This window comes from Ambystoma mexicanum, chromosome 7q (assembly GCF_040938575.1).
Source record: "Ambystoma mexicanum isolate Mex_15411 chromosome 7q, UKY_AmexF1_1, whole genome shotgun sequence".
In the NCBI taxonomy this organism is placed as follows: Eukaryota; Metazoa; Chordata; class Amphibia; order Caudata; family Ambystomatidae; genus Ambystoma; species Ambystoma mexicanum.
Genome location: NC_090941.1, coordinates 226,945,914 through 226,960,454, shown reverse-complemented (window position 1 = coordinate 226,960,454; position 14,541 = coordinate 226,945,914).

Genomic DNA, 14,541 nt, shown 5'->3' with positions numbered 1-14,541 from the left:
CAGATTACTGCAGAGACGAGAGACACTTGCAGTATGTCTGCATAGGCGTCTTTGTGCCGTCGGGATAGGTTATCTTGGGACCTTGGAATTGCTACACGGACCCTTCCTCTCTGAGACCATCGGAGTTATACCAACAACATACCAACACGTTCCAGGAGTAGAACACTGTCCACAGCTGGTAATACTGTTTTCGAGTTGTTGAAAAAGTCTTTTCATTCTATGATTTAGCAGCCATCTTAGTAGGTCTTCTTCCTTATCACTCCTCTGATTCGGTACTCCGTCCGTCCTGAAATTCCTCAAGCTTATATTATCTCTGGGGTTTACTTCCTACTGCAGGTGGGTGCGACTTGTCTAGTGTCAGTTCTGTTCCCTGCCCACAAATTATTGATACTGATTACATTTCTTGTGCTTCTGCAGCTGTCGGTTCCAATGGTGTGTCTCCTCTTCCAACTATGAGATATCTCTGTCTGTCACATATCCAGCAGAGAGTTACAATTGTGGAAAGAATTCTTCAGCGACTCCTTTTGGGTCAGATGTCCAGGTATCTTGATTATCAAGTTGTTGGTTCTGAAATCCTAACATAATCAGAAGCCACACTATGGAGACCTCTGACGCACTGGAAAATCTGGTTTGCCTTGTATCAGAATTATGGGCGGACATGACGGCGGCACACGATGCTACGCATCGACGCATAGATGCCTTACAACAGGAGGCCCAACCTACCGGGGCTGGGGCACATGCCCATCATGTGGGTTCTGGCTCTGGGTTCCCAGTATCACAAACAGATCCGGTCCCAGTTCTTATGTCAGCACCATTCCCGTTGGCACCTCCGGAGAGGTTTCATGTTGATCCAAAGCATTACCGTACGCTCATCAATCAATGCAAGCTCAATTTTTTGTGCCGGCCGGCTTCTTTCCTAGATTTCAACACCAAAGCCGCATTTGTCCTATCCTACTTAGGCAGAACTGCGGATGCTTGGGCTAATCCTCTTTTGGAAGAAAATAGTCACATGCTATATGACTGTGACGCTCTAATCAATGCTATGGCTCGTGTCTTTGATACACGGTATAAGATCCAGGCCACTGATCTGGAGCTTTTGAATTTACGACAAATTGATTCTCCTTTACTTGCGTATTTGGCCCAGTTTAACCAGCTAGTGGCCGAAACCAGTTGGCCTGATGATAAAAAGGCAGCTGTATTCTATAAAGGTCTGTCCGAATCTCTCAAGGACACTCTAGCTACTGTTCCGGTGGTCCCAGCGGAGTTTCCGGAACTTCTTGATTCAGTATTACAAATTGATTCTCACCGGGCAGAACGAAAAGGCGAGAACCGTCCTCTGACTACTACACTACCATGTGCACAGCCATCAAGGGACGCAGGACCAGAACCTATGCAGATAGGGACGGTGAGGGGTCCACTCACTTCAGCTGAAAGAGAAAGTAGAAGACTGAATAACCTCTGTTTTTATTGTGGTTCTTCAGAGCATTACATCCGCTCATGTCCTAAAAAACCAGCTAAGAAAGCGGGAAACGCCAGGACTCGGCAGTAGACGAGATCGCTCTGTCGAGTTCTTTAGGTATAGATCTCACTCCTACCATTGTTACGTCTACCTTTACGGTACTCATGTCTTTATCTTATGACCGGGTGGCTTCATGGGCTGTTTCTGCGGTCATCGACTCAGGTGCCTCCGGTAACTGTATTGACATACAATACGCTAAAGACAGAGGGATTCCTGTTGTTCCTAAGAAAAAACCTGAGATCTTCAATGCAGTCAACGGTACTTCCTTGTTATCTGGATTGGTGACAGAAAGAACTATTGATCTGCAGATGGTTACTGAAGAGGGTCATGGGGAAGTCATTTTGTTTGACTTGATTGCCGCCCCTTAATACAAGGTGATTTTGGGCCTCCCTTGGCTTCTCTTGCATAATCCGTGTATAGACTTGGAAACCCATGAGGTCTGTTTCTCTTCTGATTATTGAGATTCCCATCGTTTTGAAGAACTGAAACACCGATCTCGTAACCTCACAGATACGGCCCGGGTGGTTGGTTCCGTTAGCAGTCATACCATACCCATTGAGTACATGTCCTATGTGGATGTGTTCGACAAGGCTGGTGCGGAACTTCTACCACCACATAGACCATATGATTGGCCGATTGATTTGGTCTTTGGAGCACGCAATCCCTAACGGACGGATGTATTCTCTTTCACAAAAGGAGAACAAAGTCCTCAAGGAATACATTGACAATGCCTTACGTACTGGTTTCATCCGTTCTTCCCGGTCTTCTGCCATCTCCCCTTTGTTTTTTGTCTCACAGAAAGAAGGGAACCTGAGGCCCTGCATTGATTACCAGGCTTTGAACGTTATAACCATTAGGAACCAATACCCTTTGCCCTTGATTTCCATTTTCATAGATCAGCTGGGATCTTCGGTCCTGTTTACGAAACTTGACTTGCGAGGGGCTTATAATCTGGTTCGAATTCATGAGGGTGACGAATGGAAGACGGCTTTCAAAACGCTGTATGGGTTGGTTGAGTACTGTGTTATGCCTTTTGGGTTATGTAATGCCCTGGCTACATTTCAGAATTTCATGAATGACATCTTTCGAGACATGATCAACCATTATGTAATGGTTTATCTTGATGACATCTTGATTTATTCAACCTCACTGAAACAACACATCAAACATGTCACATCAGTACTCCAACGTCTGTGTGAAAACCATCTTTACGCCAAGGCAGATAAATGCGTTTTCCATGCAACTGAAGTGGAGTTTCTTGGTTATGACCTGACTAGTAAAGGTGTACGAATGATCTAGGCTAAGGTCAAGACGGTTTTGGAATGTCCTGTTCCTACCAATCTGAAGGCTTTGCAATCTTTCCTTGGCTTTGCGAACTTCTATAGACGTTTTGTTCAGTCATTTTCAGGGTTGGTAGCCCCTCTCACAGCTCTTACTAGTAGCAAACGTTCATATGTTTGGTCTTCTGAGCATCAACAAGCCTTTAAGGCTCTAAAAGAGTCTTTTACGACGGCCCCGGTGTTACAACACCCCAATCCCTCTGTACCCTTCTATGTAGAAGCAGACGCATCAGGGATTGCCATAGGGGCCATTTTGTCTCAAATATGTGACGACTCCGGTCTTCTTCACCCCGTTGCATTTTTCTCTTGTAAACTCACCTCCTGTGAATGCAATTACACTACAAAAGAACGAGAACTCCTTGCAGTTCGGGATGCATTTAAGGAATGGAGACATCATTTATTGGGTGCTTCACACCCAGTACAAATATATACAGACCATAGGAATCTGCTGGCCATGAAATCCGTGCGATATCCTACCTCTCGCCATGCTAGGTGGCACAAATTATTTTCGATGTTTGATTTCCAAATAACCTACCGGCCTGGACATCTCCATTCCGAGGCAGATGCACTTTCACGTATCAATGGGTCTGGTTGGAAAGAGAGCAATTGACAAACAACTTCTTCTGCCCAATCAGGTGGTCTGTAGCTATACTCCTCAACCATCCTTACAATCATCCCTCATGGAGTGGGTTGCATCAAGACCGGTTGAGATTGCTGAGTACAATCTGGATGTCATACAGTCTTTAACATACATCCAAGGACGCCTGTTCTTGCCCAATGCTACAACTCGACAAATCGCTTTGCAATGGTTTCATGATTCTATGTTTTCAGCCCATCCTGGTAGGTGAAAAACGTTATATCTTCTGCAAAGGTGGTGTTGGTGGCCTGCTATGCGACAGGACGTTCAGGATTATATCACGTTTTGTGCTATATGTGCACAATGTAAAATCGCTCCGGCTAAGCCTATGGGTTTACTCCAGCCTCTTCCTATTCCGCAACGTCCTTGGGCCATGCTATCCATGGATTTTATAGTGGAACTACCCCTAATACAGGAAGTTAACACCATATGGGTTGTAGTAGACTATTTCACGAAGGTGGCTGTCTTTGTGCCCTGTCGTGGGTTACCATCAGCACCCGTTTTAGCGGACTTGTTTTTGAAACATGTGTTTTGTTACTTTGGCCTTTCTTCTGTCATAGTTTCCAATCATGGTTCACAGTTCACGTCCTATTTCTGGCAATCTCTAACAGCTTACTTTGGTATTGAAGATCGATTCTCAAGTGCATATCATCCACAAACCGATGGCCAGACGGAAAGACTGAATGCAACGTTGGAACAATATCTGCGTTGTTTAATCCTTCAACATCAAGAGTCATGGCTGTCAGTATTAATTGCAGCCAAATTCGCATACAACAATTCTTTGCACACTTCCACGGGCTCCTCACCATTCTTAGCTCTTTACGGCCAGCATCCGAGGGCTTTGCCCATCGAACCGTTGCTGTCACCAAACAACCCGGCTGCCTCTGATTGTGTGAGGCAGTTAACAACGGTTCACAGAAATGTCGAGTGACGCCTTCAAGAAGTACAAACTAGTGCCAAGGCCTATGCTGACACACATCGTTCACCTGCACCTGCATATCAACCAGGTATGAAGGTCTGGTTATCCACCAAACATCGGCGAATACCAGGTCGCAAAACCTTATTACCTCGTTTTATAGGACCTTACGATATCCTCCGGGTGATCAAGCCTTCAGTCGTTAGACTGGTCTTACCTACATTCTGGCGGGTTCATCCAGTCTTTCATGTATCATTAGTGAAACCATTTCCATCGGGTACGCGTCTTCCTGACCTTCCTTCTTCTATCACGGTGCATGGTTCCGACGAATATGAAGACAATGCTATTTTAGACACTCGTATTCAAAGGGGGGTTCAAATCTACCTGATTGATTGGAAGGGCTATGGCCCAGAGGAAGGGACGTGGGAGCCTTTAGAGAATATTCATGCTCCGCATTTTCTCGCTCGTTTTCACGCTTCCAGGGGGGTGGCTGAATCTTCAGGGGAGGATACTGTCAGGAATCACGGCCAGGAGTTGCCTAAAACACATGGGATTGCTTGTACAAAAGACACTGTACGGCGTAATATGACATCTAAGCATGTACACTCTCATGCCTTACAACGAAGACCGCAGTTTCTAGCATGATACAAATTGTTATGGCAACGGGATAAACAAACTCCTAGCCGTGCGGTCCCCTGCAGTAGCTCACGTGACACCCGAGCGCGAAACGTCAGCACATTAAAACCCACCCCCAACCCAGGACTAGTTGCTTCTGATTGAAGTTACGGATTTCTGTTTACTGTTTCCTGTATTTTGCATTTCTAGTTCTAGGTCCTGTCTTTGCCTTGCCACAGTTCTGTCTTGTTTCATCTGCAGCACTACGTACCTGGACCTTCGGCTTTTCCTGGAGACATTGTTTGCCGAGTTCATGTGGCTGTTTTTCCTTGCTGTGTTGCGCCTGGTTCCCAGCATTGCACGCTGAGCATCTGCGCCTTCTCCATCTCGCCCCGTGGTGCTTGGCTCACAGCCTTGCACGTTGAGTGCTTGCGGCTTTTCCATCCTGCCCCACTGTGTTTTGGGTGCACGAAGATCTTGTAGCGGTCTTCGCTTCATGCCTAGAATGCACACTGGTTTCCAACATTCTAAACACTGTGTGCCTTGTGTGTGCAACCCATTTCCCCTATCTCAAGTTGCCAGACCGGACCTTCAGTTATACGGACTGCTTTTTGCCTGACCCTACTGTATTCTACTCGTCCGCACATTACCAAACCACATTTTCTGTTTACATGGACTACCTTCTGCCCAGCCCTACTGTACTTCTATAGCCCGCAAGTTGCCAACTCACCTTCTGTTTACGGATTGCCTCTTGCCTGACCCTTTGGTACTTCTTTTACTCACATCTTGACTATCCTAAGTCCTCGAACAACGGACTCTGCACACCCTGATTGTGCCCTTCACATCATCTGCTTCCATCAGAAAAAACCCCAAGCCAAGAACATCTGTGTGTTTTTACTCTCGGATTACTGCAGAGACTAGAGTTGCTTGCTGTATGTCTGCATAGGCATCCTCGTGCTGTCGGGATAGGTTATCTTGGGACCTTGGAATTACTTCACGGACCCTTCCTCTCTGAAACCATCTGAGTTATACCAACTACATACCAACACGTTCCAGGAGTGAAACACTGTCCACAGCTGGTAAGACTGTTTTCGAGTTGTTGAAATAGTCTTTTCATTCTATGATTTAGCAGCCATTTTAGAAAGTCTTCTTCCTTATCTCTCGTTTGATTAGGTACTCCGTCCGTCCTGAAATTCCTCAAGCCTACATTATCCCTGGGGTTTACTTCCTACTGCAGGTGGGTACGACTTGTGAGTGGAAGCGCCCCCAAGTTAGCACGATCCTCCCCGCAATGGGAGACAATAATGGACACTCCCGCAATGGGAATAAGGCCAAGACAGAGTGCGGGTGAGCGTAAGTGGGAGTTTATCAAAAGAATATGGCATGCAAAGAACTCTGCAACCTCCGAGAGCGCTCTGCCTGACAATCGCAAAGGCAGGCGTATTTCTAATACAAAAAACGTCATCAGAACCTACACACTATAGGGGGCACAAGTTAATTGGGATTGGGTGGCGTCGACTAACTATAGGTGTTGCTGCAGCGTGGTTGGTCCGGGTGAGAGGACGTCACTGGTCAGCCTCGTGGGTTGGGTTGGGCCTGGCAGGCCGGCTTGAGGTCATCCGGGCGGTGTTGGTACGCTGGGGCAGCCTGTGACAAAGATGAATACCTTCCCTGACTTAGGTGCCCTAGATCATGCACATTGCAGTTACTTAAAACCCCATATCTAACTTCTACAGTAAATCTTTCAATCAATACAACACAGGAGGAATGCACCTTGTGAGGGGTCTGGTGGTCATCTGTTGGATTTACCGGTGTTCTGACGTCTGGTATTTCAGGTCGAGGGGCTGGGCTCTGGGGGCTTGTGCCGGGTGGTACATGTTTTATTACTACGTTAGAGGCTACTATGAAGGGGGGCTCTGTGTCTTGTCCCATTGTCGGGGGTAGTCTTTGTGCGGGGTCAGGCTTCTTGGGGTGATCTGGGGGATTGTGGGATTTACGAGAGGGTGCTGGTAGATCAGTGGATTCAAACGTAAGTTTATTACCGTGCTGTAAATAACGCAGGTGGCGGCCGGTGGCCTTGGATGCTGTGTTGGGGCCTCTGACTCTCTGAAGCGGTTCCAGCTTGGTCGGGGGAGGTGGGGGAGCACGGCACAGGCCTTAGCTTTTTTCTACTTGGCAGGCTTCGTAGGGTGGGAGGGAGAATGGCCTTGCATATATTCACAAAAGGTATTTTCCTCGTGTGTTGCCTAATTTTGAATACAAAACTTTTATATCATTTGTCTTCTTTAAACTACTATACCATACATATATACTTCGAGTTCATTAAACATTTTGTTAATATATTCAGTCTGAGTACCTTTTCGTTACCTAACATTATATTCACTACAGTGTTTGATTATTTTATGTACATTAGACGTTACATGAGGTAGTTCTAGGTTATGGCCTACAGAGATTGATACTCGCCGCTTTGGGTGATTAAGAAAACATATACGAGTTCAGGTTTCTACATAAAATTGAAAGAACACTTATACAGATAAAGGTTATACGTTTTGTCGACATCTTTCTCTGTGGTTATAGCAGCATTAGTCCAGACCTGGGGTGACATCATATAAACGTTACATCTTTATGGTTGATTCACAGTTTACAGAATCTGTTTAAACAGAGGTAGTTCATTAATACCAATACTTGAATTATTTTCTACTTTCTTCAGATAGTGATGCTTCAGTTTTTTCCCCGTCGCCCCGGCCTCGCGGACCAGGTCATGCGGGGTGCAGTGTTACATTGCGAACGATAAAATGTTACAGTGTTAGCATCTCGGGTTAGCTCATACCCGACTTTCTCATGGGAACGCGCTCGCAGCGGATCTACCAGGGCTACGGCGGCAGGGATACTTGGAAAGCCCTCCAAAGGTGGGGGCCGCGCTACAGCGCGCTGAACTCACGGCATCTTTGCTGGGCAAGAAGGCTTCTAGGCCTGTCTAAACGTTAGTGTGTGTGTATGATGGATACGTGGGGGCAATGTCATCGGCGGGCAAGCCCTCCTCCACCTGGGCCCGGGTGGCATGAGGGGACGCTCGGCGAGCCATGGTCCTCACCTGGGGAGAATAATGCAGGAGAGGGGGGCCTTAAGGCCTGTCCTCCCCTACATTTCCCCCCTTTCGTTACTAAAGTAACGAATTCTTCAGGTCTTCCAACCTTCTGCACTCTTGTTCCTCTACTATCGCGTCATCCCATGCAGGTGTTCCCTTGATGTGCATCCATGCCCTACACACCCCCCTTAAGCTCTCTCCTCTTCTAGCATATTCGTCTGGTGTGCACGTTAAATATATACAGTCACCACTTTCCTCCAAATCTACCCAGACCTCTGTGTACCATTCTAATTCCACGTCTCGGGGCTCCTTGATAGTGGTATGCCATAGCTTGTCTACTATGTACTTGTCACGGTACATAGGCACTAACCGGTACTGGGGGGTGTTATCTATTCCTGTCTGCACATATACTTCTTGTGTTGCCCTCATTGTACCACCAGAGTTGCCCATTGTCACCATCATCATTGCGCCGTTAGGGACCGCATTTGCACAACATCGGAGGCCCAACTGGCACAGGCAGAACGCCACGAGGAGGAACACCACAGCTGGTACCAGAAATTTCATCGTCATTCCAAGCCAAGAGGGAACCCAGGAGAAGATATTGTCGAACCACGTGCTGGCTTCTGCTCCACCTTCCATCTTCATCTTCTCTCCCAGATTATGTACTGCTGCGATCACGTGGGATAAGGAACCATTTTCCGCGTCTTCAGAAGGTACGAAAGTGCAGCAGGCACTTCCTATTTTTCGGCAAACACCTCCGTCCATCGCTGTCAGTAGGTCCAGAACATACCTGTTCTGCATGGTCATCAGGCGTAGAGCTCGCAGTTCTACTTTTATTATGTTGAACCCTTCTTCAGTGTCATTGGCTAACTGAATCAGTTCCCACCGTGTTATCTGGAGCCATTTTGCATTTGCCCTTGCTTGGACACTTGAAATTAGCGAGGCAAAGAATGTTTCTACAGAGCTGAACAGTCGGTACCTGTCTGGGATCTGTGCCAATAAATCGGACGAAGCTTGAGATATGTAATTTGATGCCCGTCTGTTCCGTGATAGCTCTTCTCCCTTCTCTCCGGAGGACAGGACATAGAGGTGTGATTTTGCAGTGGGAGGAACCACACCCTGGTGCATGTTCCCTGGCATCCTTTGATTTTCGTCAACGTGGCTTTCTGGAATCACCATTAGGGCCGAGTGCAGAGTGGCCATCGAGCAGCTGCCGCTCCATGCCTGGGGAAGGTTCAAGTAGGCCTGGTTCCCACATACCCAGTATGTGTCCATCAATGCGGCTGTTCCTTTTCTCATGTCTGGGATGGTGAGAGTTTTGTTGCAGTTTTTATTCGTCCCTATTGCCACTTTTCCTTCTCCCTTAAAACATAGTTCGTTCTTGATCTCACTTTGTAGCTTGAAGGGTTTTTCCATTGCTGTTACCCATGTCAGTTTGGAAATGTGCTCCTTCCATACTGGTGTGCATGTTTCTTCCATCCATCGCATTCTGGCTGGTTGGACACCTCTCAGTGCTTCCGCTTTGCACAGTACTTCTTCATCTTTCCATTTGTTTTCAGAAAACAGTGTCCCTTGTATCGCAAAAAATGGTTCTTTGAGACATACCACTCCAGCTGCTTTTGGGTAGCACGTTTTTTCAGTCTGTATAATCTTGAAAGTGACGTCGTGTGCCTGGAAGGTGTTTTTTATTCGGCATAGCGTGAGATGAAGGAGACACTGGGCATCTACAATGGGCAATTCTCTGGGCAACAACACTTTAGGTGTGCCTGATGCATGGGGAATGAGCGAGCAGACATAACAGCTCTCATTTGTCGTTTGTTTGGCTGTGGCACTCATATCAGCATACCATTTATTTGCTTGGTGGGGGTGCCGAGGGTCTTCCATTTTGTCTAAGCCTAACCCATAGTACTCATCATACCCCCTCCTGCTTGTCTCTCTTCTCCGCCTACTATCATTGCTTCTCCTACGTCTGCTGTTTTTGATAGATGAGAAAATGGGCCCCCCTTCCTCCTTCCCACCCCCCTTGTCAAATTTCTGATATGTTTCCTTATGTTCTTTCATAGTTATAATATTCCCATCTTCCTCAATAAACAACAAGTCACTTTCTTCTGATGGGGTGGGGAGGGTATTGGGGCTGTTATATAGTTCAGGTATGGACATTGTGTTGTTTTCCATTTCTGTTTGTATACCTCTTGAATCTGACAGGGCGACAGTGGGTGGTTCAGTGTAATAACCCCATACAAAGTGTGATCCATCCCATACCAGAAAATCACCTTCTTTAATATTTACACTTGTGGTTGCATTGCTCCCAGGAGCTCGGGTGATGTTACTCCCCCCTCCCCCCTCGGTCATCTCGATAGAGATGAACGCTATAAACCAATATGTCACCAGGCAAAATATTGATAGGAAGAACACAATAACACAAATTGACAATCCGCATTCGTATGAATATGTAAGTCTATCTATTAACATTTCTTTAATTCTAACAAATCTATTAGTTGCAGGCTGCCCATTAGATGCCATGGTAATTCCTGTTTGAGATACAAAAGTGCATTAAGTACAGGCATGTAAACATTTCCAAAGTTGTTAACCTTTTTTTTTTTTTTCATAAAGCATGGACGTGGGTGGGGGAAGGGTTTGTTTCCACAGACACGGGTATTTACAATCAATACTTTTGGATCATTGTATATTATATAGAAAAAACTTCTTCAAAAGAAAGAAAAATTTCAAAAAATGAGAGAACAAAAAAAACATTCAATTAAAAGAGCAAAAATATATTTTTTTTTTTTTTTTCGTACGAATGCCATGTCATCAGTTGCATTCATTGTCAATCGCTGCACATACACAAAATCACCTTCACTCATTCTGCACAACTCCACTGTCCGCTGTTGCCTGTGCCTCGTCCTGCACCTCACCTTCCACGGCGCTATAGGCTCTGCGTACGTCTGTCAAATTCACCCAGTATCTTAGGCCCTTCACCTTTACTGCCGTGGGCGTGCAAAACACTACCTCATAAGGGCCATGGAAACGTGGCGCATTCCACCTTCGCACAAAACTTCTGACATATATAAAGTCACCGGGCATTAGCTGTAATGGTTTGTCAGGCAGTGTTACTGATTCTGTTGTATTCCCCTCCTCTCTTGTAGAGGGGGGGGCTAGTTGCTTCGCTATTATGCGCGCTGCCCGTGTCAGTTTTTTCAAGTACTCTGTGAACTCCTCTCCCAATACCGCTGCGCTTCTGTGTGCATCAGAACGTTCACGGAGAGGTGAATGTGTTGTGTTCATTCTCCTTCCCGTGACGATCTCATGCGGGGACAAATGGTGGTCTTTTCTTGGCTGATTGCGCAATTCGAACAGGGCCAGAGGTAGGCAGTACATCCAGGTCTTTTTGAGGGAAAAACATAATTTTGACAATCTGCTTTTTAACAAGCCGTTCATCTTTTCCACTACGCCATTACTTTGAGGATGATAAATCGAGCATAATTTGTGCTTTATTCCCAATAACGTAGTCACTTCTTTGAATAGTTCATTAACAAAATGTGTGCCGTTGTCTGAGCGAATGACTTCGCAAATTCCCCAGCGCGGGAATACTTCCCGCACTAGGAACTTTGCGGCGCCCTTCGCATCAGGGCGCGCACAGGGACCTGCCTCCACCCACCTCGAAAATGGACATACAACCACAATCATGTAGCGAGCCCCATTACATCTTTCTCCCATGTCTACATAATCAATGTGGAGCTCTCTGAATGGGCCATTTGGTTTTGGTATCGTACCTCTTAGTGTGCGCAATGTCATACCTGAGTTATAAATTTGACATGTTGTGCATTCCAATGCCAACCTTGTTATGTGTTCCTGGAGGCAAGGTGCAAACCAATCTTCTTGTATCTCCGCCATTATGTGTTGTTTTGCGTTATGTGCGGGAAAGTGTAGTTGTTGAAATGCTATTTCTAACAATGTAACTGGCATCACCGCTTTTCCTGAACTTTCTTGTCGCCACAATAAATCGGTCGGCGATTTGCTGCATCCCCTCTTAGTCCACAGCAATTTTTCTTCTGCACTAGCTCCCTCTTGCAGCTCTATTATTTCCTGTGTGGGCATCATGTTGTATCCTGTGGGGACCTCTTGGCTTGTTGTGTGGTGCAACATGTACTCTCCTACCTCACCTTTCTGAAAATATGAAGCTTCTTTGGCAGCGGCGTCTGCTGCCGCGTTCCCCAAAGATATAAGATCTGTATTTGTAGTGTGGGCTTGGCATTTTACGATGGCCACTGCCGTGGGGTCTTGCAGGGCCTCAATCAGTTCTTTCAATAATTCTGCATGCTGAACCGGTGTTCCATCTGCTCGTCGAAACCCTCTCCGCCCCCGCCGTGCCAGCCCGCCGTGTACTGTTGTTGTCATGTATGCTGAGTCTGTATATATTGTCACTGCGCACCCCTTGGCGGCATGCAATGCTTCTATTAGCGCTATTAGTTCTGCTGCTTGGGCTGAATAGTGTGATGGGAGGCGGTGTTGCACTAGTGTCTCGTATTCATCTTCCTCTAATCGTACAACTGCCATACCCACATGTTTCTCTCCTGTCTCCATGTCTATTGATGCTGACCCGTCCACGAAATACACCTCTCCCTCGTTCAGGGCATTCTCAAAAACCACCTGGTCCTGACCTTCGTCACCTGTGTACGTTGCGCAGTTGTGGTTCTGCATGTCTTCTATGGTGCACGCCTCTGTGATGAATGTGGCTGGGTTCACTGTTTTGCATCTTACTATATGGATGTTTGCGCTGGACAATATTATTTCATATGCTGTGGCGCGTTGTGTTGTCAATGTGCTCTTTGATCGCTCTAATATTGCAAAGAGTGAGTGTTCCACAAATAGTGTCACAGGACAGCCCATTACTATCGTGGCACTTTTTTCAATAGCGAACGCAGCTGCAGCTAGTGATTGCTCGCACGCGAAATGACCTTGCATTACTGCGTCTAGGGTGCCACTATAGTAAGCCAGTGGCTTGTGCCCTAACGATGTCTTTTGTGTCAGCACTGCTGTCATCAGTGTTCCTTTGCAGTGTGAAAATAAGAAGAATTCGCGCCCATAATCTGGATTCGCCAGTACTGGAGCGCTTCATATCAGCTCTTTCAGTGAGTTAAATGATGTGTTCATTTCTTCTGTCCATTCTATGTGTTTGTTTACCTGCTGGGCTTCTTTTAGTGCCTGTAATAAGGGCCTTGTGTATGCTGCATAATCCAATATCCATGCTCGGCAGTAGTTGCACATACCCAGGAATTTCTGCATCTCTTTTACTGTTTTGGGCTCCCCAACTGCTCTAATCGCCTGTGCCCTGTCTGGTATGATCCGCTTGCCATCCTTTGATATCAGCTGTCCCAAGTATAGGACCTCTGTCAGACAGTATTGTAACTTCCCCTTGTCCACCTTGTACCCTTTATTGGCCAATAATGTCAGGAGTGTTATTGAGTCCTTTCTACACTCCTCCTCAGTTTGTGCACAAACCAATAAATCATCAACGTACTGAATCACCGTGCTTTCTACAGACAAATTCCCCAGATCTTCATGTAGTATCCTGTTGAATATGCTTGGGCTCTCGCAATATCCTTGCGGTAGTCTGCAATGTTCGAACCTCCTCCCCCCTAGTGTAAACGCTGTAAAGTACCTGCTCTCTTCTGCTAAGGGAATCGAGAAAAATGCATTTTTCAAGTCAATGACCGTGAAGTGGGACGCCGTTTTTGGAATATTGCATAGTATTGTCGCCGGGTTCGGCACTAGAGGGAACTCCTTCTGAATCACATCATTGAGTGGGCGTAAATCTTGTATCATCCTCCAGGAACCTCCCTTCGCCTTTTTAATCGGGTAAATGCATGTGTTACATGGGGAGTTTGAGGGCACTATTATTCCTTGCGCTAGCAGTGCATCTATTGTCTCTCTGATCCCTTCTTCTGCTTCGCGTGACAATGTATATTGTTTTACCCGGGGTAGAATTGCTCCCTGTTTCAGTTTTATCACCACAGGCTGAACCCCATGTAGTAACCCCACATCGTGGGGGCCATTTGTCCATATGTTAGTGGGTACTAACCTCATGTCATCATCAAAAAATGTATGTGGTGCTCCTACTACTGCCATTAATTCAACTTTAGTTTTTCTGGCTGTAACTACAATGTCGCACGGCATTGCTAGTTCCATCACTATTTCGCCATCTGTCTCAGTGTCAGAAAATAGCTCCTCGTCCGATAGCTCCCGCAGTGGGATATTTGCATTTGTACACAGTACTGTCCGCCACTCACATCCTTCCATGTCAACGCCAATCACACATATTCTGTTCGCTGACACGTGTACTGCGTGTAAATCCAATGATAGCACTGACCCGGGAGCAGTGTCGGGGCTCACTATGGGGCGGAAAAGGAATTCGGCTGGGATCCT